This window comes from Hyaena hyaena, unplaced genomic scaffold (assembly GCF_003009895.1).
Source record: "Hyaena hyaena isolate Hyena2069 unplaced genomic scaffold, ASM300989v1 scaffold_171, whole genome shotgun sequence".
NCBI lineage: Eukaryota > Metazoa > Chordata > Mammalia > Carnivora > Hyaenidae > Hyaena > Hyaena hyaena.
Window position 1 is genome coordinate 519,534 of NW_024080803.1, and position 26,893 is coordinate 546,426.

Here is a 26,893-nt window from a genome sequence, read left to right on the forward strand (position 1 = left end):
ATGCTGACACTGCAAGCCTGCTTGGGATTCTTTCCCTCTTTCTCTGCCCCTCTCCCCATTCGCTCTCTCTGTCTCTCTCTTTCTCTCTCAAAGTAAATAAATAAACTTTAAGGGAAAAATAGATGCAGTTGCGGTAAGTTCAGAGCACAATGGTAACTTAGACAGGGGTACCCAGAACAGTGGTGCAAAGTCAGGAAAAGCTTCATAGGTGACATATTTCTAAGTTGTGTCCTGGAAGAAGCAGTAGGTGCAGCCTGGTCTGCATTCTATGCAATGAATCCAGCCTGAAGGTGGAAGACATCAGATTATATGGCGGGAATAGTGAGCTTTTTAATATAACTGGACAAAGCGTAGAAGATAGAGAATTGAAGGAGATGAATTTGTAGCAAAAAAATCATGCAGAAGATCACATTGGATCTTGCAGTCTTGGCTTCATTCACAGCCAAAGGCCTGGCTGGATGGAACTTCTCAGAAGGTGCCACCTGAATGACAAGGACATAGAATTATAATGTTGGAAGGAGTTTAGAGGTCATGTAATACAACATCTGCCCCCAGTGCCTATGTTCTTTGCATAATATCTAGGCCACACCTCCAATGAGGAGGAGTCCACTCCCTGACAGAGCAACCCTCTCCCTCCACGTCCAAGGGTCTGCAAAGGTCTTCAATCTTGCTTTAAAGAGAGATGATTTGATGGTCCCTGCCCTCAAAGGGGTTACAGTTTAATGGTTGTGTGAATGATGCATTAATTGCTACATAGAATAACCTGGGAATAATCACATAGTTAATAACATAGTAGACTACAGTGAGCAGATGTTATTTTTTCTTATTTCTATGACTTAGGATACAAAAGAGGACAAGACACTGTCCTTGCCATTAAAGAATTTATGGTGTAGGGGCACCTACAGGCTCAGTTGATTAAATGTCCAACTTCAGCTCAGGTCATGATCTCACAGTCTATGAGTTAGCACCCCGCATTGGGCTCTGTGCTGACAGCTCAGAGCCTGGAGTCTGCTTCAGATTCTGGGTCTCCTACTTTCTGTGTCTCTCCCCCACTCCCACTCTGTCTCTCTCTCAAAAATAAACATTAATATTTTAAAAATAATTTATGGTGTAAAGGCAAAAACATTAAAAAAAAAAAAAAAAGGAGCACTTGTTACAATGGCCAAAATCTAAAACACTGACAAGACCAAATATTAGAGAAACAGGAACTCTCATGCATCGCTGGTGGGAACATAAAATGGTACAGCCACTTTGGAATACAGTTCAGTAGTTTCTTACAAAATGAAACATATCCTTACCATATGTTGTAGCTATCATGCTCCTTGGTATTTACCCAAAGGAGTTGAAACTCATGTTCACACAAAAACTTGCACGTGGATGTTTATAGCAGTTTTATTCATCATTAACAAAACCTGGAAGCAACCAAGATGTGTTCAATAACCCTCCCATAACCTGTCTTGTTGGGGGGTTTTAGGACAAGGTGTATGTGGTCAAAATTAGCATGGGTTTCAAGATCTTAACTCCATTCTTCTGTCTCAAGAGTCATTTTTTTCCTATAGACGTTTAGAAAAATCAGCACAATTTGTGCCTCATATAGTAAGGGTCCCTCCTCTTCTAGAATTATCCAGCTCTTCTACTCTAGTGTATGGCATTGTGGGTTACATATGTGTTTTGCCAGACCAGACAACTTTAATGTCTTATGATTCCGAAAGCTAGAGGTCCTAAGATCAATGTATTTCCACTGGAGGCTCTAGAAGAAAATCTGTTTCCTTTCCTTTTCCAGATTCTAGAAGTTACTTGCATTCATTCTTTGGATTGTGGCCTCCTCTTTCATCTTCAAGGCCAACAGTGTAGGATCTTTGTCTTCCTCTTCCTTGCCTACCGCTTTCTCTCTCGTTTGTCTAAGTCAAATGTAAAAATGTGTAAGTCTCTGCCCTTCAGCCAAAGTAAAATCATTCTAGAGGGCATGAGGTGACATCTGACCCTTATATTTAGCATCACTCTATGCCTCAGTAGCAGCCTGTTCTCCAACATCCATTTCTCTGAGTAAGTCAGTAAGCATTTGCAGAACTCAGTAAGTAGGCCCCAGACTTCTCATATATGGCATAGAGTTCCTAAAGATTGACCACACTACAAACTGTGTGGATTGTTACTTCTGTCCCAGCCAATCAGTCAGTCCACTGGGAATCAAGAAATAATGTAGCAAGTTCCCATATCGGGTCAGGTGCTCTGTTGTACTGTGGTGAACAAAACAGATGTTTGAGAATTATCAGTAGAAAGCAAGAAGTGAGGCACAGTTATTTATTAGGCACACCTTGATGAGCAGACTGCAAAATAACATAATGCGAAGGAGTGAAGGTGGGAGCCTGCCTGTGGTACTATATTCACTGTGCTATGTTAACCAAATTCGTTGCTCAAGAATAATAAATAAGAATTAAAAGACTTAGGCCCAGCATTCAGAAAGTTTTCAGGGTAACTGGGCAGACAGAATGTTATGCATAAAATGACATGAGAAGAATCTGTCAATTACAAGCATAAATCAAGAGCAGGAACAAAGGTACAGAAGGAAGAACCGTCTAACAGATCAGGAGAGTCATTAGTGAAAAAACTGGTTGGATCAGTAATGGAAAGAGGCCAGGCAATATGCAGTGGGAGCAAAGGAAGAGTTAGTTGCACATTGAACAGAGGGCTTCCGATGTGAGGAAAGACTGGTGCTTGGAGAAAACCATTCCTCCAAGTGCACCCATAAGGGTGCTGACAAATCTATGTGAAAGTTGCTGTGTAAATGTCAAGGGTGGTTACACAATGTATGCTTCTTAAGAGATGAGACTTTGCTTTATTTGCTCTTCTACAATGGAACCCAAAGTAATGCCTGGCACAGGATAGGTAATTAGTAAATGTTTCTTGAATGAATATGTAAAATAATGAATGACTATAAAAAGATCAATGAATAATTGCACTTTAGACCAGCGACAGTAATCGACAGATCTGGGTTACCTCAATGGAATGCAATGCTAAACCCCTGAAAGCAGTCTATTATCACTTGTCTTTGTCTAAGGATCCAAAGAGATGGGGGAATTTAAGTCACAGACACAGCTTGTGACTGCTGATTTGAGCATCAGGACCCTTCCTGTTACACACATCCTGTAAAAGTTCTTATGGGCCTGGCTTAAGAATCCTACAAAAATAAGAATGAGTCAAGGAATAGGGGCTTATTTCTAGGAAGTCCCTTGTGCTCCCAATGCCCCCATTTTTATCTCTTTCGAGTGATCTGCTCTTGTCCACTGTTCTTTGTGGAATAAACCCCTCACCCCTGGGTGGAGAATGGATAGACCAGACCACTAGCTGATGGAATAAAAACCTTGAGACAGGGGAACCGACCGAGTGAAGAATATGACACTAAATATTAGTTTCAGATGAAGTCTCAACACGAGTAATTGACACACCATTGACAGAAACCATTTTCTCCTTCTGTCCCTTTGCGTCAGCAGGTCCATCAATGTATCGTGCTCAGCTTTTCTGAGTGTGGTCCCTTAGAACTGGGAATCTCTTTTAGCCACTGTCACAATCCACTGGGGCTCTTAAGACAGGTTTTTGTGAATAAATTGGATCCCGTGACACTGTTCCTCCACAGCAATTTTCCATCCGTCAGGCAAGGAACCTGAAATGAGAGAAAGTGGCACTGACAGAATTAGAAGAGTTTTTTCTCACTGTCTCTGATGTTCCCTGAAAATTGATGCCAGAGCACATCGACCTCTGTCCAGTGCTACATCCCTTCATTATAAGACACCAAGATGGCCCTTGACTCCATGGAGCAATTCCCCAGCAAGGGACAAAGAAAGGAAATGGAAATGAAATGAAGACTTGGACAAGAAGGGACAAAAGGGTAGCAGTAAGAGTGCGAACTTGAAGCAAAGCTGTGGCCTCATAAGTCCCTCGCCTCCAGATATCTTCCCCAGCAGGCTAGGCAAGGGCAGTGGACATGTCTCTGAGGGTGAACCCCAGAATGCATACTGTTGAGTGGGCTCTCAGGCTGCAGGGCCCTTTGTGTGAACAGAATGAGTGCTGAGGAGACCTGCTTATCATGGATGGTGGCAGAGGATCTAATACGGGAAACTCACCATGGAGGTCCATGAGGGAAAGTGAGCTGAGAAAGGTGGGGGGGGGGGGGATGGAAAGAGGAGATCATAAAGGGACCCTCCCAGGAGAAAGGCCAAGTTTCTGACAGCCATTTACTTGATCTCCCCATCTCTAGAGTGATGGATGAATGGCTAACTAAATCACTCTGTTTAATGAATATTTAGGAAAAGGAGGTAGCAGCCCCAACGCAAATGGACTCAGAGCTTGCACTTTGCTCTGGCCTTGGAACAGCTTTGATCTCTAGGGTGAGCTCAAGGTAGAAGTTCAATGCATAGTGGTGCTTTATTTGATTGTTTGATTGTTTGATTTCTCTATTTATTTATAGAGCAGGAGAGAAGGGCAGAGGGAGAGAATCTCAAGGAGGCTCCACATTCAGTGCAGAGCCTTGAGGCAAGGCTCAATCACATGACTCTGGGATCATGATCTGAGTCAAAACCAAAAGTAAGACACTCAACCGACTGAGCTACCCCATGATGGTGCTTTTAAAGGGTCTATAACTTTGCCTGTCTCGGTTTTCTTACTTTTAGAGGATTTTTCTGTAACTTTTAAACATTAAAAAAAATTTTTAACATTTATTTTTGAGAGACAGAGAGACAAAGCATGAAAAGGAGAGGGGCAGAGAGAGAGAGAGGGACACAGAATCTGAAGCAGGCTCCAGGCTCTGAGCTGTCAGCACAGAGCCCAATGCAGGGCTCAAACCCACGAACCATGAGATCATAACCTGAGGCAAAGTTGGACGCTTAACAGACTGAGCCACCCAGGCGCCCCTAAACATATTTAATAAAAATTCACTTATGTGGAATTATTTCATTAAACTCCTTCCCAAGGAAAGAAGAGGGAGGTACAATGAGATCTCAGCCAGTCTCGTGCATTTTGACATGTAGTGATTCTCTCTCTGCCCGAGTCTCTTTTTCAGTTAATTGTCCCAGTTGACTAAATTCAGTGTTTTCCTTCCCATCACCACATACTCATGTGACTTTCAGAATGATTCTTCCTTTTTTCCCCCTTGAAATGAGTATCATATATCAGTCTAAATTTTCAAATAAAATAGATAGCCTGGAATCATTTTAATTAGGAAATAAGTAGCCTGGAGGTACACTTTATTCATTCATGTTATGAAAACCAGCAAGAGGATCAGTGAGGAATGTTTTACATGAGGTATTTGTCTTGCACACTTAAGAAAGCTTGGGAGAGCTCAGGGAGGTGGCTGGAGCTCATCTGTTCCTCAAGTACACTATTTGTACTGTATTACGTGAGGTCTGGGAATGGTGTCACCAGAAGCAGCTGATGACCAAGGGAATGCAGTTAGATTGCTTGGTTCAGGGACAATCTGGAAAGCGGAGCTTCAATACTCTTTCTGTGGCCACAGTTAGGCAGCATCTACTCAACAAAATTTCAGTTCAAAGGACACACTCACTTGAGAGCCTCAGTGAGTTACAAGGAGTAACTCATGTTGTGCCTCCTAGGGTAAAGGGAGAAAACATGAATCTAAGAGTAAGGGAGCACATGAGTACCCAAACACACTGACAAAGTTCATATATCAGCTCTGTAGAACAACAACTCATATAAAAGTTGAAGCAAATGATTTGAAGCATTACCTGATGTTTCTATTATCTTAGTTTGCCCCTTTTAAAAATGGTAATGATAACAGTGCTATAATGCTGTAAGTTTATTGTGAACATTACACATGAAAACATAGAGCTTAGATGTAATTAGCATTCACTAAAGCTTAGCTGGCATTATTATTAATCATACCAATAAGATTTATTGTATAAAAGGTTTTGTATTTTTGAGTTATCTGGAACTCTGTAGCATCATTTTCTACTTATTTTCAATCAACAGAAAGCTTTAAGAGAACTAATTTAATACAAAAATCCTTCTAAATCCCTGTCCTCTGTCCTATTAGGCTGTAAGAAAAAATTATATAACCCCCTTATCAAGTTTTTAGAATGGATTACATTGTGCCACTAAAAGTGACCCATGCAAGCATAATATAGGAACTGCACTGATCAAGGACAACTTTCCAAGAACCTCAATGGACTTACATCTTGGTCACATTTGGCCCAAAGATATCATTTAAAAATGGGGAAACCAGTTAATGACTGCCTCCTGTACTCTGTTCACTTTCATTTTAAAAAAAAAGAAAAAGAAACTATCATAAGCGGAATTGAAACTTGCAAAACAAGTTAATTAATATATAAGACTAACACGTGGGTTCTAAATTGTTCAACATAATATGGACAGCCCATACTCCCTTTGCCTTGTCTTGAAACTTTCCCTGATTAGGACTCTGTCCCATCTGTATCTTACTAACATTTTCATTTCCAAATGGCCCTGTGTTGCAGAGTTACCTGCCAGACTTTTTTCCAAGGGCTCGTGTCTTTAGGCTGCTCCTCGTCTACTTCACTTGAAAAGTCATAGTATATAAAAGTCTGTTTATTCTCTTGTCACAAGGAATTGGTTGTCAGAGCTCACAAGATGTATATTCTGTTCCTGAACTGAGGACAGCTCGGGGTGCTACCTACTGATCTCTGGCCAGCCCTCCAATCCATTCGCTATACTGCAGCCAGCAAGATTTTGTAAAAACGAATTCTTATCTAGTTACCTTCTGTAAAACCTTAAGAGTTTAAAAGAAAAAAACTATTGGATACACATACCATATCTTCTTTACCCATTCATCAACTGATAGACACTTGGACTACTTCCATATTGTGGCTATTGTAAATAATGCTGCTATAAACATAGGGATGCATGTATCCCTTGGAATTAGTGTTCTGTAAATACACAGTAGTGTGATGGCTGGATCATAGGGTAGGTCTATTTTTAACTTTTTGAGGAACCTCCATACTGTTTTCCAGAGTGGCTGCACCAGTTTTCAGTCCAATCAACAGTGCATGAGGGTTCGTTTCTCTCTACATCCTCACCAACACTTTTTTTTTCTAGTGTTGTTGATTTTAGCCATTCTGAAAGGTGTGAGGTGATATTGCATTGTAGTTTTTATTTGTATTTCCCTGATGATAAATGATGATTAGCACCTTTTCATGATAAATATGTACAGATATATTCACACATATACACATGTTCATGTATGTATACAGAACATGTGTATATATGTATATAGAATAACATGTTATATACATATGCATACATATATGTATATACCCATGTCCATATACATCTACATGTACATATACACATATGTATATGCATATAGAATGCTATTCTGTATGCATATACATTCTATATACATATAACACTATATACATATACGTACGTGTATATATGTGTATATATGTAGAATATATGAATAGAACATTCTATATACATATGCATTCTACATACTCTATATTCATATATATGTACATAGGATAATATTCATACATATATATGTATATAGACTATTATTAAGCCATGACATGAATGAAATCTTGCCATTTGCAACAACATGAATGGAGCTAGAGAGTATAACGCTAAGTGAAATGTTAGTCAAAGACACATACAAGATGATTTCACTCATATGTGGAATTTAAGAAACAAAACAAACTAGCAAAGGGGAAAAAAGAGAGATAAACAAACTGAGAAACAAACTCTTAATGCTAGAGGAAAACTAATGGTTACCAGAGGGAGAGGGGTAGTGGGATACGTTGAATAAGTGATGGGGATTAAGAAGTGCACTTGTGATAAACACTGGGTGAGGTATGGAATTGTTGAATCACAAGATTGCACACCTGAAATTAATATAACACTGTGTTAACTAACTGGAATTAAAATAAAAATGAAAAAAAAATCCAGCTTAAGTGACATCCCGCCACTCCTAATGAGAATAAAAATCAAATTTTTAACATGGGAAACAAGTCCCTATGAATCCCAGTCTAAATTTCAGCTTCATTTTGGTAGACCTTTCCCCTCACTCCAGCCAGACAAGCTACATTTTTGTTTCTTAGTACACTACCAAGAGCATTTACATATGCTGCCCCTTTCTCCTAGAATGTTCTTTACACTGTTCCCTTCATTTTTGGCTGAGGGAGTTAAGGCATCCATTGTCTAGCTCAGGTCTGGTTAGGGTCCTTTAGTTATATATCAATTCATATATAACTTAAGGGCCCAATATTTAATTACGTATTTATCACAACAAGTATTTAATTATTGAATTAATATTCTCTCTCTCTAGGATACAAACCCCAAGAGAGCAGAGACTATTGTTTTACTCTTGGTCACATCTCTGTTGCTTAGCACATGGTCAGCCCTCACAAACAATCGAATGAAATCATTTTTATTTTGGTGCACTCATACATATATATTTTTTTACTTTAAGAAGTTAAATCATGGGTGCCTGGGTGGCTCAGTCAGTTAAACATCTGACTTCATTAAGCTCAGGTCATGATCTCACTGTTCGTGAGTTTGTGCCCCACATGGGGATTTCTGCTCTAAGCAAAGAATCTGCCTCAGATCCTCTGTCTCCCTCTCTCTGCCCCTCACCCACTCACACTTATACTCTCTCTCTCTCTCAAAGATAAACATTTATAAATACATACATAAAATAAAAAGTTAAATCAGATTAACTTGTACCTTTCATCATCAATCTTTTTTACCAAAATAAATATAAAAGTTATCCAAGACCATAATTTTCTTGGAATATTACCAATGTGAAGGTCTGACAAAGCACGACCTTCTCAGTGAGATCTTCTCTGGCAACTATTTGTAAAACCTAAATTCCTACCTCAACATTTTGTATACTCTTCAACTCTGCACTACAAGACCCATTTATTCCCGTGCTAATATCTTCTCAACAAAACTATATATATGCCATAAGAAAACAGATAGCTTTTTCTGAGGTGAAGGGCTTCACATATGGTGTTGTTCAATACACTAGCCACCTGCCACATGTGTTACTGAGCACTGAAATGTGATTGGTCAAAATTAAGATGCGCTGTAAGTATAAAATATATAGTGGATTTCAAACCATTAGTACAAAGAAAAGAATGCAAAGTATCTCAGGAATAATTTTATACTGATTACATGTTAAAGTGATAGCATTTTGGGGAAGCCTGAATGGCTCAGTTGGTTGAGTGTCTGACTCTTGATTTCGGCTTGGGTCATGATCCCAAGGTTGTGGAATCCCTATGAATCTTGGAGTCTGCTTAAGATTCTCTCTCTCTCTCTCTCTCTCTCTCTCTTCCCCCCCCCACCTTCTCTCCTGCTTGCTCTCTCTCTCTCAAATAAATTTTTTAAAATGAAAAATGAAAAAAATAAAATGATAATATTCTGGAGATACTAGGTCAAAGAAAATATATTATTAAAATAAAGTTTATTTGTTTTTTTATTTTTAAAAAAATTTTAATGTTTATTATTTTTTGAGAAAGAGAGAGAGAGGAAGAGAGAGAGAGAGAACACATGAGCAGAGGAGGAACAGAGAGAGAGGGAGACACAGAATCTGAAGCAGGCTCCAGGGACTGAGCTGTCAGCACAGAGTCTGATGTGGGGCTCAAACTCATCGACGTGATCATGGCCTGATCCAAAATTGGGCACTTAACCAACCGAGCCACCCAGGAGCCCATCTTGTCTTTTTATTTTTTTAAATTATGTTGCTAGAAAATGTAAAATTACAAATATGGCCTGCATTATATTTCTACTGGAGAGTGCTGTTATAGAATATGATATCCCAATATCTAAAAACATTTTGGGGAATGAATGTCAGGATGCAAATCAAAGAGTAAAGAGCCCAATTTCTTAATAATCTTTGAAGGATTTCATATTATTTGCATGTGAGGAATAAAGATTTTGGGAAATGAATTCCCTTTCGCATGGGGTGTGAATCTCTTTCTTTTTGAGACATGACACAAAGAAATTTTGGTAGAACTCAGAGTGGGTTGGGGGATCCTAAACTCAGATGATAGTAATAGGATTATTTATTTGTCCATCTCTGGCATATAATCATTATTCTGATTTTCTCAGTTTTGACAGAATTCACAAAAGAGACTGACCTGGGTTGTCTTAGGTTTGTATTTTTCTAATTATGTTTCAACTTTTCATGAGTTATATTTCTCATGAAAAGATGCATGTAAGTTCTTTAGAGGTGGTATCTCCATTTTATAATAAGAAAAGCTTATTTTCTCATGGGCCACTCATCTAAAAAGAATAGGTTAAATCAAAGAAAGAAACATCTAGTCAAATGTATCTGTAAGCATGGCATGAATGAGTGCCCATGGAACTAGTCTAGACATTATATTCTCATCCCATTTGTGAAGTAATTTTTGTGCTAGCCAGCAGGTTTTTAAAGGAAAAATATATTGACCCTGTCTTTGAGGAGCATATGATTTAGTGAGGAAGATAATATGTGAACAGTTAATTTCAACATCATGTGGTAGATTCTATGATAAAGAGAAATACTGGGTACGATTGGGACATGAGAGAGAGAGAGAGAAAGGAAGGCAGGAAGGAAGGAAGGAAGGAAGGAAGTGAAGGAAGGTGGGGAGGGAGGGGAGAGGGGAGGAAAGAAAAAAAAGAACCAGACTGGGCTTGCTAAATGCATGTGTGTATGTGTGGGGGGGAGGGGGAGGGAGTGGTGGGAGAGATAGTCAGGGAGGAACTAATACTATATCTCCAATTATAAATCAATAATTGATTGATTGATTGATTACATAATAGACTGTCCTTGTTTATCACAATCTCATGCAGATATACTAGGTTAGTTTGAAAGTGATCACTTCCTCCTTATCACGACTTTCACTATAACTGTCCCGAATGGTTTGTGCTAACAAGGAGTAATGAGATCAAGGGGATAAGACAGCTGTTCTGAAGATTGTCTGCATTTCTTTACTTTCTAAGAAACTCTCCGCCATCAGAAAAGGGATGGTATCTTTCTTCCCTAACTCCGGTGGCATGGTTTGCTACGGTGACTCAGCCAACCATCCCTGGGGGTCTGTACAATCCACTCAAGGACTCCTCTGAGCATTTGAGAAAATCCAAGATGGCTTCTTGAGAAAGTCCTGGTGTTGCCTGCGGCATCCGCCCAGAGCCCGTCTCTGGAGTGGTTGGAAGTCCTTTTATTTAGGCAAAAGGAGAGGGTAGACTCCTCAAGTGCCTAATACAATCTGTGAACTTCTGTCACCTGCAAATCCATATCAAAATGCTGTGGAAGGTCTTTCACTCCAGAAGCAGCTCTGGATCCAGCTGTAGACTTGAAATGTAAACTAGTGAATTTCAATTCCTGTCTGAGTCAGAGACAAATGAATTAGTATTCAAAGAGAAAGAGTTCAAAGTATTCTAAATGTAATGACTTTTCTTATCAAATGGGGTGATTGGAAAGCAACAGGCTCTACTCCCCTTCCCACAGTGCAAAATACTTTTCCTAAGTTAAGTTTTCAGGTTATGTCCTTGGCTTGTACCCAGCAAGTAATAATAATTACTATTATTATTACTCTACATTTTTCCTTAAGCCATTGCTAAAGAGATGGTTCTTTATGTAGTTCAATAACCTTCTTGCATCCAAAAATTCATTTGAACTTAGAATCTGAAACAAAATTAGATTGTATCTGATGTAAAAACTATAACTCATTATGTTTCTTTAATTGCCCTGCCTGTTAGAAAGCCCAAGCAGAACTAACGTTCAAACAAAGCAAATACATCAGCCTAGGTCAGCATTTCCCAAAGGCTCCTCTGTAGATTGCTACCGCAAGCTGCTTTTCAAAAACTGTGTTCAATGGCCACAAGTGTGAGAAATGAGACTTACAATTCCATTAGCATATTAACAATTCTAAGAGGTCCAACAATGAATGTTTGAATTTGTTTTACCCAGCCTTTCCTGAATTTATTTGATTACGCAATTCTCTTTGCCTAATACTTCTTATCGTGAAGCACAATGAATTTGGGAAAGGCTGACCTAGGTCATTGATTTTGTTTTTCTCTCCCCCTTCTAGAGATGTTTTTGGGTCTACCTTTTACATACACATTATATAAGGCATAGATAATACATACTTGGTGCATAGGGTATGTCTGTGTTGTATATATATATACACATGTGTATATATATGTATACACACACACACACACAAACACAGACAGAAAGGTCCAACTTCTACTTTGTTCCTTTTTTTTTGTAGCTGTACAGCTACTCTTTACTTATGTATTATGGTGTGCACATTTATTATATAGAATGTCTCAGTTTCATTTTGGCCTGCCTCGCCGATCTCCTGTCTGTTCCTGGCAGGATCTGGACGTGAACAAGAGCCTTCTAGGGAAAACCCAAAGCCCTTCAGGAAGTGGTCTGTGATGATGTGATGTAGTAGCTGGTGAGTTTCCTTCTGAGTCAAAGCTGCCACAAGGGGGTCCCCAGGAATTGACACCTCTCCCAAAAGATGTAAAGATGTTAGTGCTGAGGTCATGACCACCTCTACCTTTGTTAAGGGCCCTCTAGGGCTTTTCCCAAGTCACTGAGATAAATAGAATCCAAACCAGATTTCAGCCCAGGTCCTCCCCTTTCTCTGAATTCCCCTTGCTTCCCTGTTTTAATACTTCCTTGGAGTATCTTGGGTTGCCTGTTTTGGGTTTCACTTGCTTCCACCATGAAATACACATCCCTGTGCTCCATCTAAAGCAGCATCATAAAGATGGTCCCCTGAGTTATTTTATATTTTCTCCCACATCTTTTCACAAAAAGACTGAGTTGAAAGAATGCTTGAAGAATACCATATGCCTGGGGCAGCAGTAATAATGCTACTCCACAAGTTTATAGATCTATGAGCTCTTCTACACTCTACTATGCTTCCTCAACTTACAATGAGGTTAGGTCTCAGTAAACCCATCCCAAGTTGAAAAGACCTTAAGTCAAAAATGTATTTAATATCCCTAGCTTATCCAACCTCATAGTTTAGCCTGCCCTACTTTATAGGTACTCAGAACACTTAACAGTAGTCTACACTTGGGCAAAATCATCTGACACAAAGCCTATTTTATAATAAGGTGTTGGATATCTCATGTAATTTATTGAATACTGTATGGAAAGTGAAAACCAGAACGGTTGTATGGGGTCAAAATGGTTGTAAGCTTATTGGTTTACGCTGAGTTTGCCTTGGTGATCACCTATCAGACTGGGAGCTGCAGTTTTCTGCCTCTGCCCAGCATCCCAAGAGGGAATCCGAGGACATATCACTGACTAGCTAGGAAAAGATTCAAATTCAAAATTCGAACTGCAGTTTCCACTGAATGCATATTGCTTTCATACTACTGTAAAGTTGAAAAATTGTAAGGGGAACAATCCTAAGTCAGGGATCACCTCTCCTTCATCTCAGTGTTTGCCTTCAGAGGCTTACTTCTGTTATGGCCACGTTGAGCTTATTCTTACACAAAAATACTCCCACGTTGCTTTGTCAGGACTTGATGCTTCCGTATCAGGATCCTAGGGATTCCTGGCATTTAGTCAAAACCACACTTAATCCATGCAAAAATAATCTAGTTTGAAATAATCACTGCTCTGAAATGTACTTATATAGGGACCTGTTTCTTTCACCAGCCTGAATGTGTTTTAAGGGTAGAGGTGCATTGACTGATCGTTGCATCTTTATTGCCTAGAAGAGTTCAGGTACATAGTTAGTTCTTAAATAAATATCTGTTGAGAAAATGAAGCAATAAAACTAGTATAGTTACTTAGTAAGTTACAAAAGATTCATTCACTTGGGAAAGCAAAACCAGGGCACTAAGATTTGGGTCACCCACTGTCATATCAGGAAGTGCTTTCTCAGGTGAAACATATATCCCACCCATTACAGGCAAAGTGCATTTCTTCTGATTCTGTGCTCAGGGACTATGGAAGGTAGATGTCACCTGTCTGGACCCCATGTTCTGACAATGCCAGACAAATGAGATATAGGAAGCCTCCAGTCATATTTCTTTCAGAACCTTTTGATGTTACTGAATCTGCTTCTAAGATTCAGAAACACTGACCCATTTCTCCTTTGATAGCTGCTGTCTGGGAAATCCTTACCTACAGAACAACTTTAGATCCTAGAGCTTCTCCTCAGATAATTCACAAGCCATCTATGCTATCATTCTTCTTTGAAACTTGAGGTTAGGCCCAGTGAAAGACAATGAATCACAACAGGCTGTCACTGAAACTATTCTGGATTCGGCCTAGGGGCTGACTGCCCCTCTAATAGTCAGCACTATTTTCTGGACTAAATCCATCATAAAAAAAAAAAAAATCAATGTTTCTAAAACCTTGGCTCAATTAACCAGAATCCCCTGAGGTGCTTATTAAAAGATTATATTTTAGCAGTGAAATCTGAATAAAATCTGTAGTTTAGTGAATAGTAATAAGCCATGATTATGTGACAAATTAACATTAGGCTTCTGGGTATACACTCAAAATAACTGAAAGCAGAGCCTCAAATGGATATTTGTACACCACATTCACAGAAGCACTGTTCACAATAGCCAAAAGTGGAAGCAACACAAGCGTTAACAAAGTATAAATATGCTATGTACATACATATAACAGATTATTTTTTTCTTTTAAATTTTTATTTAAATTCTAGTTAGGTAACATGCAGGGCCAGTATGGTTTCAAGAGTAGAATTCACTGATTCATCAATTACATATAACACCCAGTGCTTATCATAACAAGCACCCTCCTTAGTATCCATCACCCATTTAGCCCATCCCCCACCAGTCTCCTTCCATCAACCCTCCGTTTTTTCTCTATCTTTCAGAGTCTCTCATAGTTTGTTTCCATTTCTTCCCCCCACCTCCACCCCAAGTTCATCTGTTTGTTTCTTAAATTCCACATAGGAGTGAAATCAGGAGTATTTGTCTTTTTCTGCCTTATTTCACTTAGCATAATACACTCTAGCTCCATCCATGTCATGCAAATGGCAAGATTTCATTCTTTTTGATCGCTGAGTAATATTCCATTATAGTTCTATCACATCTTCTTTATTCATTTATCGGTTGATGGACTTTTGGGCTCTCTCCGTGGCTTGGTTATAATTGATAGCATCATAGATTATTATTTTTTAATAGTTTATTGTCAAGTTGGTTTCCATATAACACCCAGTGCTCATCCCCACAAGTGCCCTCCTCCATGCCCATCACCCCCTTCCCCACCCCCATCAGCCCTCAGTTTGTCCTCAGCATTCAAGAGTCTCTCATGGTTTGCCTCCCTCCCTCTCCCCCAATATTTTCCCCTTCTTCTCCCCCATGGTCCTCTGTTAAGTTCCTCCTAATCCTCCTAGACGTAGCATCACAGATTATCATTCAGCCTTAAGAATGAAGAAAATTCAGACACAGGCTGAAACATGGATGAACCTTGAAGACATTATGCTTGGTGAAATAAGCCAGTCACAAAACAAATCCTAGATGATCCCACTTATATCAGGTACCTAGAGTGGTCAAATTCATAGCGGCAGAAAGTAGAAGGGTGGTGTCCAGGGTGGGGAGGGGGAGAATGGGGAGATAGTATGTAATAGGCACAGTGTTTCAGTTTGGGAAGATGAAAATGCTCAGGAGATGAATGGTGGTGATTATTGTAAAACCTATGGATGTATTTAATGCCATTGAACTATACACTTAAAAATGGTTAGGTGGCAAATTTTTTGTCATGTATATATTACCACAACTATTTAAATTTTTTAATGTTTATTTATTTATTTTGAGAGAGACAGAGTAGGAACAGGGGAGGGGGCAAAGAGAGACAGAGACAGAGAGAATCCCAAGCAGGCTCCACGCTGCTAGTGTAGAGCCTGACATACGGTTGGACTCATGAACCTCAAGACCATGACCTGAGCCAAAATTAAGAGTCAGATGTTTAAACAACTGAGCCACCCAAGCGTCCCTACCACAACTTAAAAAAAAAGAAATCAACACCAGGGGAAAAGGCATGAAGGCTATATTAAATTCTCGATGCTATCTTTGCAACTTTTTTGTAAATCTAAAATTATTTCCGCAAGAAAAAAAATTATTTAAAAAAAGCATAAAAACACTACTGGATGACTAGACCAACCCCACTACCAACAAGAAAAGTATATTATTGGCCTCTACACTAAACTATGTAAGAATCTGGAGTTGGTGGGAATGGGGGTAGTGTAAGAAGAGTTTAATAAGTTTTAAAATTTAAAAGCAGCTATATTTTAAGACATTCCTAACAATAATTTTAAAAATTACCTTTTTTCTTCCTGCCTCTTTTAGTCTAAGTGATGGAATCAAATCTGCACTAGAATTCTTGAGCAACCAGTTTTTATGGAGATGCTGTTTACCCATTCTGCTTTGGTTAGTGTATAGGCCCAACATGGGCCCCTGGGATTGTGTGTGACCCCGGAGCTAAGGGCGTTGCAATGTCTGCCTCTGCCCTGGATCCTGTCTCCATGGCTCTTGCTTTTCCTCCACTTCTCCCCATCGACTTTCCGAAAGGAGCTCCATTCCTGAGAAACTTAGTAACCATGGACAGATTGGGTCATGACCACGCTTATTTCTCCCTCTCTTTCCTTACCACTTCCAATGACCCCTTTCAACAAGGGTCACAGCCAGATTTGTAACTGAATACAAGAACAACAAGCAGAAAAAGGTGACAAGAGCATCAAGTCATGCCAGACTACTTTAAAGCCTTCTTGTTCTGCTGCTGCATTTAAGAAAAAGAAAGAAGGAGGCTGCTGTGATGGTCACGAGGATGTTGGGCAAAGAGCTCTGAGGCCAGAGAGCACTCCATAAAAGCTGCATCACTTCACCTCTCAGTCCCTCAGTTTACCATTTGTAAAATGACAGATGAGAAAAATTCCCGGGCTTCTCCAGTTTTGAAACTCTGTGATTGAAAAAGACAAAACCATCCTGACCTGAGGTATTTGAATGGCTACTATACTTGGGAGTGAAACTTGCATTTTTTGCAGCTCAAATTTTTGAAGAGAGATTTGGCACCAAGGGTGACTCACAAGAAGTTTCTGAAAGCACGAAGACCATAAAACTTGCTCAACTTTTCCAAGTCCGCTGGGAGGGAGAAATGATGAGGAGAGGAAAGTAGCATCTGAGAGACCATCAGACGTGACTCTGTTCTTAAATGTGTGTGAATGGCTCCTGCCCTACTGTTGATCATGTGTTGAAGGAAAAGAAACTGGAGACAAAAAATTAGGTGTTCAAAGAAGATGCTGGGGTTGGGTAGGTGGGACACTTGCTTAAGTCCCCATGCTTGCTCCTCACAAATTTCTGATCCTTTTATCAAGCAACACCCCCACCCTACCCCCAAAGAATCTCAAGACTTTGGTTAAGCTCGTCCCATCTTTGCAACTTTAGAATCTGGCATTGTGAGATTTGGAGGCAGTAGACTTGCTGGTTAAGGTCAGAAGTGTGAGTATTTAATAAAGTTTGGGAGCTAGTGATGCAGCTCTAACAAACAGTGCCCCAAAGCCATTCTGTACAGTCAGCATCTTTAGCTCAGGCTAGAAAGAGGGAAACTGTGAAAATGAGGCAGAGAAGCCAGAAGAGAGTGGGATGAGAGAGTAGTGCAGATTTCTCAGGACGAGGGGCTCCCTTGCCTGACACTGCCCTTCCCAGGCTGAGCCCAAGAACATTTAGGTATAGAGACTTCCTTAGGTATCCCTGAATTCTCCTTTCTGGGCTCTGGGGTACAGAAAGCTTATAAGCAGCACCACAAGCCTACCAAAATCTTGCTTACTATTCCTCCTGTTGCTTTCATTCTCTTTTTCTCATTGGAAAGTCATTCTGCCCAGTACATGGACTCTTAATTTCAAACTTGCTGCCAGTGAGGGAGCTATGATGGTTGGTGGATTGCTTTTGGCCTTGGAAGATGGGCAGAGGATGCTTTCACAGTTACTAATAGGGTCATCTTAGAAGACCCTCATTTATCTGACTCTAGGCACCAAAGGGGAAAAATGCACATTGGGCCAACGACATGTGGTGAAAGAGAGTGGCAGAGCCTGGGGAGAAGCAGGCAGCTGTGGCCAGTGGATGAAAGGTGTCAGCACACCCCTTTCAGGGACCTCTACAGATTCCTATCCTAAATAGACTCCAAGGAAAAAAGGCTCAGCTCGCAGTCTGGGAACGGACAACCAGAAACTCTATGAGGTTGTGAGCTCTCATCAGGCAGAGTTAGAGCCCTGTCTGCTTGTTTTGCACAGCCACTCCACTACTGACTTGCCTAATGACCTGGGACAAGTTGCTCAGCCTCTCAAAGCTTTAGGTTCTCTGTCTATGAAACAAAGTTCAAAATACCCCATTTTAAGTGAAGGGGCCTAGAACACTGAAGATGTCCCTAAAGGCATTACTCTATTCTTCTGAGTGAGGCTTGAACGTTTGTGTCTTTCTGGAAAATAAATAAATTGATAAAGTGAATAATTTCTTTTCATAACTAGTGGTCATTTGCAAAGTTGGGGGGCAGGGGAGAATTCCCTTGCCAGGGCACATTTTCTTGTGTTACTGTTATGTCACTGACTCACTGGGTATCTTTGATCCAGAGTCAGTCTTCTGCTCCTTGCCTCAATCTCCTAGTCTCTGAAAAAATTCCCCACCTCCTACCACCTTCAGTTCAACTGAACGAAAGTGTCCTGAAGCACCCCCGCACCATCTTCTCCTGAATACAAATGGTTTCTACCAGCTCCTCGTGTCAGGGGTTAGCAGATTCCTAAGACTGAGTGTTCCACACTCAGGCAATGTCACAGTGTACGGAACATGACTTTTGTAATAAAGATGAGCCCCAGATAATCCTGCCCACAACACAATTACTATCTAACCCTGTCCCAATCAAGGGTTACTCTTCCCTTTTGAGTCACAAGGGATCCTTATAACATGAAAAAATAAAATTTGAAAAGCCTATCAGAAATACCAGCACATGTGCCACCCACCTAACCAGGCTGCAGGGGTGGTGAGTTCTCGCTTTGGGTTAGATGCTGACGTCTGCGGGACTCCGCCCATCAGCTCAGAGGCAGAGATGCTTCTAGAGCAGACTGGTGGCTCAGAGGGAATATTTATAAGTCTATCTTTTTAAACACTGTAGCACACGATGGGGTTCAGCGTCAGTGCTCACCACATAAGAAATTTTCTTGACTATTGTCATTAGCGGTAGAGAAATAGCCAAGAGTGAAAATAAACAACCCAAGGGAGGAAGAGAAAGGGAAGAAACCTAAAGTCTTTCTAGCCCCATTTCTATCTGAAAGGCACCCATAGAGCCATCTGGAAACTCAGCTGTGCCTCCCACCACCTCCTGGAAGCGAGGTGCTGGGTGAGCACTGGAAGCCCAAGCGAGCTCACATGGAGGAGCATGGAGTGCTCCCCACCACCTCTGTGCAGAGTACACTGACATACCAGACCGCCTGCAGCCTGATGGTTGATCTTATCGGGCCTGTCAGGGAGGTGAAGTGAATGTGTCAAGGAGTTCGTGTCTGTTCATCATTGTGGTTGCCCCAAAGTGGAGCAGGCAAGGTAACACTTGAAGCCATTTTTGCAGAGAATTGCACAAACATCAGTGGCTGTCAAGAGTCAGTGGTTCCATTTCAGATCAAGAAAACACCCACAGAATGGCGAAGGCCGCTAACGAAACACCACAAACACAGAGAGACATACACATGTGCACACACAACAAAATCAAGTTTGAGCCCAGAGCCCCTGGAGCTAGAGGAAGTACTTGTGTGCCAGCAAAGAAGCAATAAAACTGGAAAGGAAAGATGGGTTTTGTGGCAGAAGAGTCTAGGGCCTGGGATGGTGTTATAGATGTGTGGCAGCCATCGGCTCTTTGAGGGAGCAGTTCTGAGAGGGGAAAAAAAAACCAAAACCAACCCTGTTCTCAGAGTTTGAAACTGAACGTTTATACTTCAGAGAATTGGAAACAGTTTCTTTCTGAAGGTGAGGGTAGAGGGAGCATGGAAAGCCCATATTTGGTCCTTGAAGGAGGCAATGGACATTGTTCAACCGGCTAAGCACTGCAGGGGGCAGGGACTGACAATTGTTAGTAATTCTTACAATTATTCTCAGATAAATATGATTCTTGTATGAAGATTTTGTATAAAGAAGTGGTTTTTTTCCCCCTCCAAGTAGACAGGTAAATTGTGACCTGATTAAGTTAGCCTTTGAAACTTCTAAGTTGATGCCACAGTAACCACTATGCATTCATTGATTTGGTCAACACAATACAAAAGTGAATGAGACAAAACTTGTCTTGTTCTTGTATAGTTGTTTTTTTTACCAAGTCAAGGGAACAGACATGAAAGAAACAGAAATAGATAATTATAAATTATAATTAATGTTTAAAAATTTTTTTAACATTTATTTTTGAGAGAGAAAGACAGAGCACAAGCAGGGGAGGGGCAGAGAGAGTCAGAGTCAGAGACACAGAATCTGAAGCAGGCTCCAGGCTCTGAGCTATCAGCACAGAGCCCGATGCGGAGCTCGAACTCACACGCTGTGAGATCATGACCTGAAGTCGGACGCTCAACTGACTGAATCATCTAGGCGCCCCAAATTGTAATAAGTGTTTTTAAAAGAGACTATGTAGTGCTGTGATAGAGAATATTTTTACCTAGAAGTTTTGAGTCTCTTCAATAAGCATTTTAAAATAATGACTATGTGTAAAAATTATAGTAATACACATAAATACCTGAAATATGATCCTTACTTGCCAGGAGTTCAAAACTTTTTAGGGAATTCAGGCATGTTGATACATAAATAATAATATTTGAAAGGAGAAATAAGATTTTTCATTAAGTTATTTGAAAACTTGCAGTTTTGGGGTGCCTGGGTGGTTTAGTCGGTTAAGCATCCAACTTCGGCTCAGGTCATGATCTCACAGTTCGTGGGTTCGAGCCTCGCGTCGGGCTCTGTGCTGACAGCTCAGAGCCTGAAGCTTGTTTCAGATTCTGTGTTTCCCTCTCTCTCTGACCCTCCCCTGCTCACGCTGTTTCTCTCAGAAATAAATAAAACATTGGGCAAAAAAAAGAATAAATAAAAATTTAAAAGAAAAAAGAAAACCTATAGTTTTTCCACAAAGTGATGTGTTGTTGCTTTGTGCTACTCACTCACACAACACACACACACACACACACACACACATTTGCACCTTTTGATTATGCAGGTCTGTGAGGGTCTTTATAATTAAGATTAGAAGACATAAGAGTATTACCATGTATCTGGTATAAGCCATCTAATGGACATAATGGGCATAATGTCTTAGAGCAGAATTTCTTAAAGTGTAATTGCTTAAGGATTTTGCCAGATACAGACTCTGAGTTGGTTGGTCTGGCGTGAGCCCTGAGATTTGGCACTTTGGGTAACAATTTTGCAGATACTCAGGCTGCTGGTGACCTGTGGACCACAGTTTGAGTAGCAAGGTGTTAAAGGAAGGAATTGAATTCTACAACGCTGTGTTCACCCAGTACTCTTTCATTCAACATATATTCCCTGAGTATCAACTGAAGTTGGCCTATGTTAAACGCCCATCAGCCCTTCTTTATATAAAAAGAGGGTTCCCAAACCAGAGACTGAACAGTATACAGTTTTTGGAATTCGGGTGGTCATTTTGTCATTGGTGTAAATACTCAATGTGGAATGAACCAAGGAAGATCCCAAAGGCAGTGTCAAGATTCTGAATCCTCATTGGCTTTGTCACCGATGATGGTTTCATTGTGATGGATGACATAGACTGACATGGACATAAATTTGTATGCCAGAGGTGGCTCTGGAACTCAACACAGCTATGTCTTAGGATCGTGGACTTCTCCATTGCTCTCAGGTGAGCACAGACTTCAACCTGCCCTTCTCTCCAACCCCTCCCATCTTCCCCTCAAGTTCTTCCACTCTGCCATCTTGCAGGCAGGCTGCCCAAGAGAGACCAGGGTCTGCTGTTGTTCTTTCCCACATGACATTTATCAACCAAATGAAACTTGACACTAGAATTGTCATCTTAGTGAGAAGATGATAAAACCCATTTAACCTTTCCACTCGATAGGCTGATAATTGCCTCCATGCCTGATGAATCTCAGCAGGTTGGTCAGAAGAACGGAGTCAAGAGGCACAGGGCATGTTAATGCATGCCTTTCCTTTTCACGTTAGGAGTTCATTTCTACCTAATCATTTTCAAACTTCACATAAATGAAATTTCCAGAGTCGGGTTTGAAGAAAGCACCTTGATTGCCTCCCATTCACATCAAGAAGAACATCAAAAGCCTTGATAAATGATGGAAGGAGGTAATATTCTAGGCACAGATAAAGCCCTTCCTCCACTCGTTTTGGACTGTCAGGGACATAATTGATGTGCCTCCCACAGCACAACAGCCTCACACCACCAACACCCTTATGTCCTGTTGGGAATTAACCCTGTCACTTAGTCTAATTCTCTACCAGTAAGAAATATTCACTGTCAGAGACCGGCCTGTCATTGGGGGTGTAATTACTTGAAGGCAATTGCAATATTTAATACTCCGCAAATGAGGGACAATCCTGAAAATAAAGGAAAGGATGACACATTAAAAAAAAAAAAGAAGAAGAACAATTACTCTTCATTCTCTAACTCCAGGTGAATTGCTGTCTACACTACCTGAACTAACTGATCCAAATCCAAATCTTAGTAACAGGAAGAGCTAGTCAGAGATTCAAGAAACTGGTTAGTAAAATACTTCCAGCTATGCCATTGTTTATTCATGCTACAAATATTTTGTGAACATTTCCCATGGGAAGGTACTATCACAAACCCCACCCATTGTGTAGGGGGAGAATACTCAGAAAAGGGGGAGGACCAGCTAAGAGAACATGTAGAAGATATGAAAGGCAAAAATGAGAGTATAATAGAATGAGAAAAGCCTTGGTGCTGAGCTCTAACCCTGCCCGTATGCTTACCTGGCTGTGAGAATTGGAGCTTAACTGAACTGGTTCCTAATTTCCTCACCTGTAAATTAAGAGAACTGGGTCCTTGGTGAAGTTAATGTTTTATGGCTTTATGTAATGAAAACCCTCCATCTCCTAAGGAAATTGCATTATCTCCCAATCCTTTATCTTGCAGGTGATTGCTGGCTTGATACTAAGCCACTCACCACGAGAGACCAGGAGATGTGATATGAACTTCATCACTCATTCCTTCAAAATAGGTCTGTGTGTCATTGCTTCACAAACCAAGGGATAGTCTTACCCAATCAAAAAGTCATGTCTAGATATCTCTGTAGGTATCTACAGAGGGCATACTCCTTCAGTTTTAAGGAAGCAAAACTAACAAGTTGACCAAGGTCAAAATAAAATTACTCTCTCCCATTAATTTTGCTCTGAAATAAATTTAAATACTTGAGGTCAAGCAGCCTGAGAAAAACATCCTGATTTTACTCCATGTGCTTATGATTTTAACAGACTATGCATGGAAAGAACAGAGACACAATATAAAACTAAATTCAAGTTTCATCTGCTCTATCTCATTGGACCTCCATAATAATCCAATGATGGAACTTATGCCCTCTGATTCATAGTTAGAGAAACCGAGCTTGGAAGGGTTAAATTGTTTCCCAAATACCATGCTGCTTATGTAGAGCAAGATAGGATTTGAACCCAGATCTAACTATTGATATCCAGTCTTAGATATCTGCCTCAGCTTTCTTACCTGTAAAAATGGATTCATAATATATCAGTAAATATATTGATCCAACACGGATCAATAAATCACAGTTTTGTAGAGAGGGTTAAATGACATGATGTATATAAAATTTTTAACTCAGGGCCTGTGGCATAATAGGTACTCAAACTTTATTGCCTTTTGAAATATAAGAAGACACAGGTCTGTAGTGCGAGGTTTAGAAATAAACATTCTTACTACAGAATGGGGAAGAAAAAAAGACAAACGCATTGATAAAGCCGTTGGATGAACTCTTCCAAGACCTTTCTCCAAGTAAGTTATCTTTCCAAGGTTCCTGTTATTACTTTCTCAAAGGCTTTGTGCTTATGAAGCAGATATGGACTGGGAAGGGCGGGCCAGACCCCCTGGTCAGTCCCTCTGCAGCCTCACTTGTGTTGGGTCAGCAAGCTAGTGCTCATGCCTCTGTAGAGGGTGATCACCCTTTCTGGAATCTTGACAGGAAGCGCACTCCCTCCCAAACCCCCACCACTCTCTCCAGGAGTCATGGGTGATGAAGATGTTTCCTGCCATTCTACACGGGACAGAGAGTTAGTTAACCCTGGTTTCATTATCAGCGGAGTAGCCGGCAGTTGGACCTCTGCCCCCTACAGTGAACAAGCAGCCAGACTAGCCCTTTGGCATCACCCCATCTTGGTTGCAAGCAGGCAAACCTGTCACCTTCCTGTTTTATCTACACATGGTGTTTGCTTCCTTTGACGTGGATTCTTACACTCGGAGTGGGAGGGATTTCTCGAAAAACAACATTTGTTGTATGCCACTGATTCCCTGTCTCCCCACCCCTTTCTCTTTCCTTTTCAAGACTCCAGGAATTGCTAAATGGCACGTCCTGAACACCCAACACTCTCAGCTAAAAATACCAGAGCATGTGCTTATCTGCATCGGTGCTTCCTCCCTAGGGGCTCTACAGACATTATCTCATTTATCCTTAAAAACACCCTGTGAGGTAGGACGTGGTCAATGAACGCTATTCCAGAAAGGTAAGGAAGGCTTTGAGAGGAAAGGTCATCATTTGAGATTCTATTCTGAGGCCCAGTCTTTAACTTCTCAGCTTAAAATCCCCATCACTGTGTATTTTCCACCTTGGAACTGTGGAAGTCCATTTAAAGCAAACGTATACCCAAGAATCCTGGCCCACAGGGAGAGGCCAGGTTTAGATGGATTTGGAACCCCGGCAACTGATACTTCTGACTGCCTTTGTTTTCATCACATCACTAAACACTGGTGAGCCCTTACTCATCTTCAAATCCCTCTACAGATACCCTCCTGATTTACCTCTTCCGCCGCCATGCTTGTGACTCTCCCTATGTAAACCAGTGGTAACTACCAGTCTTCTGTATCTCTCACTTCCTTGCCATATAATAACTGCATACCAAAAGTTATTGCATACCAAATATGCATTTGTCACATGCACTTCAAAAATGTGTTCTTCAATTCCTTATCTCAGGACCTAGAAGTAATGACCCCATCCCCAAATCCAGGATAAATGGCAGATTTCGCCCTCTTTTCTTATTACTACGTGTGAATCGTTACTGAGCCAGTCACCTTCCACATGCTCCTCCAGATCCACATCCCCTTCTGAAGCACACGAGCAAGGAGACTGACTTATAGGACATAAACCATAGAGCTTCCTTGCTCTCTGGCCATGAGCTGGGTTTGACTTTGGTGAGCACTGGCAGGAGATGAATACAGCAGGGGTGAGAGTCCTTTATTTATTTCCTCCCTGCAGGGTCACCATGGTCTGGCTCTTCCTGAGACATAAGGGCAGAGCCTATCACACATCCCTTCCCACACAGCCCACTCTGGGTGCTGGTAATCATCCCTGCTGCCCATGAGGATTAGAGGTAATAAAGACTCCTATTTCTGGATGTTACCAACCCCAGGGCACTGCTCAGTCCACACTTCCTTTCTTAAGCCTCACTCATGCACTCTGTAAATAATCCCTATATTAAACTTATTAACGCTAGAGTGGACCATTGCCTTCCTGATAGGACTCCAACTATTATAGTCCTCAATTTCTATCTTTTTCATCCAATTCAGATGACTGTACTTTAAGCCTTCAGTATGTCTGAGCTGATTGTTATGTTACTTCCAAATCTGTCTCCCTGTAGTTTCTTTGCCATTGTTCACATTGTCAAAGTATCTTTTCTAAAATGTCCATGTAATTATATCAGTCCTGCATAAGCCCATCAAAGGCTCTCAGTGCCCTTCAGCACATCACTTACTTGTCGATCTGTCTTTCTAGAGTAAGTCTTTTATCTCTACTGCCAGGGCATCCTGCCCTCAATAAATATTTATTGAATGAATGAATATTGAATGGGACTTTTGGTCTTAAGGGAAATATAGCTACTTCCTCTTACAATATTATTTTCTATTAAAGTGCAATTTTTTGTCCTACTGAATGAATCTCATGGCTATGGGAATACAAACACCTGGGAATAATGTAATGCCTTTCTATTGTTCAGAACTCCTATCAATGAAGGATTATGTCATGATAAAAAAAAAAAAAAAAAAAAAGCAAAGGCTGTAAGCTAGATTTCCTGGATTTAATTCCTGATTTCTCCTGTAGTTCTGTGACAGCAGACAAGTTACTTAACATTTATGCCTCAATTTACAAATGGATAAAATTAGGATAGTTCTATCATCTCAGTCATGGGTTTACTGCAAGAATTAAGGGAATTAGCACATATCAAACACTAAGAAAAGCACCTGGCGAAAGGTGAATACACAACTTATGTTAGCTCTTATTGCTTAGTCTACCTTTGTTCATCACTATCATCCTGTGGTGCCTCTGCTTGTACTTTGTTTAGCTGATTCTTTCACGAAAACAGACCTCTCCCTAAATGCTTTCTGATATCAAAGACCATTCCAATATCTAGCAGTTGTGACCATGAGAACTTTCATCTTCAGTTGGCGTACAGCTGCCACTTTCCATCACCTCTTCATAAATGATCTTCTCTTCCACTCAATGGCTTGTCAAGGAGGGGTAGGGGGAGGAGCACAGGTACTTACCATGTATTTGTATATTACAGCTGTGATTCCCTCATGATCTTTTCTAAAACCAAAAGAACATTGCCTCCAACAATACTGAGCCTCTGTCTGCCTCTCTTTCTCCTCTTCTTCATTTTGAAGAGAATCATGCCTACATCT

General features: G+C 40.6%; 1 long non-coding RNA gene across 1 annotated transcript; it reads right to left on the reverse strand.

Annotated features, from left to right (window-relative positions):
* Positions 1-3,448: 3,448 nt before the first annotated feature.
* Positions 3,449-26,893, reverse strand: LOC120237093. Its single transcript, XR_005529853.1, has 2 exons — positions 26,756-26,893; positions 3,449-3,661 (listed from the first exon to the last, which is right to left on the reverse strand). It is a non-coding gene; the product is annotated as an uncharacterized LOC120237093 (long non-coding RNA).